Here is a 5,743-nt window from a genome sequence, read left to right on the forward strand (position 1 = left end):
ATGTGATTTGAGGTTTCAAATAAGTTTGTATGATATTTTAGGACTTGTTGGTGTATTGGGTTGAGGTCCCGAGGGCCTCGTGTGAGTTTCGAATGGTTAACGGATCAAAAGTGGGATTTAGCTGCTGCAATTTTTCTACTGGAAATGCTGTCAAAATCGGGCTACCTGTAAAAATCGAGCTGCCTGTCAAAATCGGACTCCCTGACAAAATCGAGCTCCCTGACAAATCGGACTCCCTGACAAATCGAGCTCCCTGACAAATCTTTAAGTTATAAAAATAGGGGACTTCATCCCATTTGCCTTTTTGACGAATTGGAGCTTGAGGAGAGGTGATTTTGATATATTTTCAAGGAAAAATATTTGGGTAAGTGATTCTAACTCGGATTTGGTCAATATACATGAATACATCATTGTTTTCACCATTTAATTAGTGTTTTGAGATGGAAATTTGGAAATTTTTTAGAAATCCCATAGAAACAAATTTTTGAGATTTCGATGTGGATCCAGAGTCGGATTTGAGTGAAATTGGTATGGTTGGACTCGTAATTGAATGTGTTGTCGGATTTTATAAGTTTCGCCGGATTTCGAGAAATTTTTGAGCTAATTTCGGATTTTATTGAAAAGTGTAATATTTTCTTATGAAATTGATTCCTATAAATTTTGTTGACTGTATCGAATTAATTATGACTAGATACGTGTCGGAAAATCGACGAAAAAACATAATACTTAGTTAAATTAGAGCAAGTCGAGGTAAGTGACTTGTCTAACCTTGTGTGGGGGAAATTCCCCCTAGGATTGGTATTGATGTGATTATTGAAATGTGTTGAAAGTCGTGTGTACGAGGTGACGAGTGTGTACACGGGCTAAATGTGAAGGATTATATTTTTAAATTGTGTAGATCATTGTTGCGCATTTATTAAAATATTCTATCTTGTTATATTCTTCATCATTGATTAAATGTTTATATTTTAAATTTGTTTGAACTTCTCTTGCTAATTGTTTTACTTGTTAGTTGAAACTTGGTTTCTTTTATTTTGTGCATTATTTGAAAGTAGATTTTCTTTAAATTAAATATTATTAATATGAAGTATTTGACATTTTTAAATTTGATATTGAATCAACGTATTAAAGATTTTTAAATATTATTTTCCTGAATTGTTTATTCCTGAATATTTTTGTAAGATTTTCGTACTCATTGTGATGGAGCCGTGAGCTCTTTATTATGGAAAAATATTATTGATGATTTATTTTGGAATGAGCCGTGAGCTCTTTATTGTGGAAAAATATTATTGTTGAATTATTTTGGCAAGTTAAATTATTTGAGCACTTGAGGTACAAATTGTGATATATTGTGATATTGATACACATGCGGTGGTATGAGGTCTGGGGTATTAAAACGCATGCGGTGAGATAAGGGTAGTTTGATACACGTGGCTAGTAGGGGAAACTACTAGAAGTCATGCGGTGTGATAAGGATAGCTAAAACGCGGGATGCTATTTCGAAAAAAATATTTTCTTTAAAATAAATTGTGAAGGCTCCCGCGGTAAGATAAGAAAATGAGATATTGTGAGTTTATTTATTATTTGGGACTACGAAGCGGTACGTCGGAGTGACCTTGTTGATATTGATTGATGGCCGCAGTCACCTTTGATTATTTGTTGTGACTTTTCTTGAAGTTGAAAGGAAATTTTGTTTTGTTTCCACGAGATGTTATTTGCCATTATTTTGTGTAATTAAACGGTAACATGCTACTTGACTCATTTTCATTATCATTTTATTTTATTATATTGTTAAACATTTTATCATACCAATTATTATTTTTCAGTAGGACCTGACCTGACCTCGTCACTACTCTACCGAGGTTAGGCTTGGCACTTACTGGGTACCGTTGTGGTGTACTCATACTACACTTCTGCACATCTTTTTGTACAGATCCAGGTATATCTTACTAGCCTAGACGTCAGTGAGTTACCTGCGCACAGAGACTTCGAGGTATATATGCCAGCATCCGCAGACTCCGGAGTCCCCTTCTATCATTTTATGTTGCTTCCTTATTTTACTTTAGACCTTGATGTATAGAGACATTGAGAATAAATTCTTAGAAGCTTGTGACTTATTTCTACCGGGTTTTGGGAGTTGAAATTGTTTGAATTATAGTTTATTTATTTCAGTTATTTATTATTATTCCGCATTGATAGGCTTACCTAGTCTTAGAGACTAGGTGCCATCATGACATCCTACAGAGGGAATTTGGGTTCGTGACAGTTGGTATCAGAGCTCTAGGTTCATAGGTGTTATGAGTCAAAAACAGGTTTAGTAGAGTCTTGCGGATCGGTTCGGAGACGTCTGTACTTATCTTCGAGAGGTTATTGAACTGTTAGGAAATATTCACTTCTTTGATTCCTTATCGTGCGACATTGATTTATCTTGAAACATATATCTTATATTCTTTTGTATCCACTCGTGTATGATATTGCGACTCGGTATCAGTTGTGCATCGACGGTTCGTGATGCCGCAGATGGATTAGGAGGGAGCCAGAGATGCTCAAACATTGCCTCAACGTGTGGTTCTGACTGAAGATGCGGGCGTATTGAGAGATCACCTAGTGAATCAAGTGGGGGGTCTAACGGACGTTGGCGTCTGGTTGATTTATATGAGATGTGAAGGTTATTATTGTGGATCATCGGACGTCGTGACCTATTACTTCGCGCTGAGTGGGGGGAGTCCACTATCAATGGGTGGATTGCGGGGTTATATGTCAGTTTTGGCCTGAAATGTATATATATGGTACTGAAAGGTTCCTTAAAATTTACACATGTTTAAGGCCTGGGATTTTGTAGAGGATAAAGTCGGGACTTGCGGTATGTCCGCCTCCTTAATAATCATATACTTCATTACCAAAGTAGTTAGAAACAACTCTAAATTTATAGAAGGTCTACTCAGCATGGACGGCACAATTGCGAATTTTGGGGTGGTTCGGAGGAAGTACAGTTGTTGACGAGATTCTGGACTATGTGGTTCGTGCCAAGATTTGTCTGTATGGAGCTCTACTTTTGTGATCGTTGTGTATAAATAGGGGTAAGGGTTACCCTAAAGAAGAATCGAAGAGTATGTTAAGAAATGGGCCAGCTCAAAAGTGTTGAGTCAACATAACAAAAGAAAAAATTTGCCTTGGGAGAGATAATTCTCCACCGGTGTTCGTGGCAAGCCTATGAAGAGGGCAGACCAGCCAATGCAACACCGCCCACTTGGCTCAGTTCTCATAAATGCTTTTAAAAGTGTTTGTTTCCCGGACTCTCCGTAATGCGTGGCGCATAGGGTATGAACGGTTGCGTCAGGTCACCATTGACGGTGTTAGAATATTCCATTAAGTTCAATAAGTTAGCCCGTTATACTCCTACTTTTCTTCCTACAGCCAGAGGGCGAGTTCACAGACTCATTAAAGGACTCAATTATGATCGTAAAATTTTGTACGACTCGGAAGCTACAAGCTGATACTTCATTTCTGCTAGTTGTACAAATTGCCAAGATATTAGAACGTGTTCGGGGTGGGGGGAAAAAAATCACTAAGGAGACCAAGACGTCTCGAGGTTCTAGGAGATTCAGTGGATTCTACTATGCAAGTATAAATCATTATGGCATGGCTCGGGCAGTCGGCTAGCCCAGTCCACACATCGGGTGCTCTAGTAAATTCTTTTAATGCACCACCGATATGAGTTTCCTACAATGGTTATTCCAGTTATGTGGCACAGACTCAATATGAGCAGCCAAACTCGCAAAGGGGTTGTTATGAATACGGTGATACCAGGCACATCATGAGAAAATTGTCCCAAACTTGGGAGAGACATATTTCATCAAAGAACTCAGACTACGTGCCCCATTGTAGTTACTACACCACCCACACGACTAGTTAGGGGTGGAGGACATGCGGGTAGAAGGCATCTTAGAGGTGGAGACCCAGCCGCTGATATATTTTTATGGTATGGCGGAGGTCGCTACATCAGTTGGTGTCGTTACAAATACGACCTTGATATAATATAAAAGAATAATTTCCTTAACTTGATTCGGTTCTCAGTATCGAAACGAGTCCTTCTATGGTGTTCCACTTATGAGTGAGCTTCATAATTCTATAATTTACTTATGTATTTACTCATTTTGGGAGATTCTATGGAGATAACTACGCCTATCATTCCATGTTGATCACTAATAAGAGCTGTGAGGATAAATGTGGCTTTATGTTGCTCATTTTGGTAAGTTTTGATGTAAATTCTGAATAATTAATTGCAAATTATGAATTATATGCCCTACCAGTGTAGGGTTCATTATGTGTTGTGATTTTGTTTAACGGAAATTATTTAGAAGGAGCAAATGGAAAGTTTTGATTGGCACGATGTGCATATTACTTGTGATTTAGAACTGAGGACGATATCCTCACATTTTAAAATAAACTCATATGTTTAAACCGGGCTACGAGCTGCGGTGAAAGTTATATAAGGATGAGATCCTTGTGAGGAAAAATCTTGTGTTTAAGTTCTCCCTTGTGAGATCCAATTTGTACTATAGTACTAATAGGGAGTCATGTCTGTTAGGCTTATTTGAAAATTCTTATATGAAATTCTCTGTGCATACTTGCCAAATTTGTGTTGTAATTATTGAGTTTTAACCTACGAGAGGTTCCCGCCCAGGTGACGTTAAATGTGTCTCATTAATTCGGGAAAATAATTATGAGGTTTTCATGCCTCGTGTCTCGTTATCAGTATTGTGAAGGTTTGAAACGAGATTTTTGTTAACATGAAGTTAATTGATGATTCTGTAATTGATTATGAACAATTATTATGACCAAATTGACCTAGAAGGGTGCTCCGTTTAGATGGACCAAGGAATGTGAGGAAAGCTTCCAAAAGCTTAAGACAGCTTTGACTACATCCCCAGTATTGGTATTACCTACTGGTTCAGGGGCTTATACTGTGTATTGTGATGCATCGCATATTGGTCTAGGCACAGTGTTGATGCAAGACGGTAGGGTGATTGCCTACGCGCCCAGACAATTAAAGGTGCATGAGAAGAATTATCCTGTACATGACCTTGAGTTAGCAGCTATTGTTCATACCTTGAAGATTTGGCGGCATTATTTGTACGGTGTCCATTGCGAGGTCTACACCAATCACCGAAGTCTACAACATCTGTTTAAATAGAATGATCTTAATTTGCGACAGCGGAGGTGGATGGAGTTGCTTAAGGATTATGATATCAACATTCTCTATCATCCTGGGAAGGCCAATGTAGTGGCCGATGCCTTGAGTCATAAGGTAGAGAGTTTGGGCAGCTTAGCATATTTACCGGTAGCAGAGATGCCTTTAGCCTTAGATGTTCAGGTCTTGGCCAACCAATTTGTTAGACTGGATGTTTCTAAGCCAAGCCGAGTTTTGCCTTGTGTGGTTTCTCAGTCTTCTCTTTATGATTGTATCAGAGAGCGTCAGTATGATGACCCCTATCTGCTTGTCCTTAAGGACACAGTTCAGCACAATGATGCCAAGGAAGTCGCAATTGGAGATGACGGTGTATTATAGAGGCAGGGCAGGCTATGTGTGCCTAATGTAGATGATTTGCGTGAATTGATTCTCCAGGAGGCTCACAGTTCGCGGTACTCCATTCATCTGGGTGTTGCAAAGATGTATGAGGACTTGAGACAGCACTATTGGTGGAGGCGGATGAAGAAAGACATAGTGGAGTATGTAGCT

The sequence above is a fragment of the Nicotiana tomentosiformis genome, chromosome 8 (genome assembly GCF_000390325.3).
Source record: "Nicotiana tomentosiformis chromosome 8, ASM39032v3, whole genome shotgun sequence".
In the NCBI taxonomy this organism is placed as follows: domain Eukaryota; kingdom Viridiplantae; phylum Streptophyta; class Magnoliopsida; order Solanales; family Solanaceae; genus Nicotiana; species Nicotiana tomentosiformis.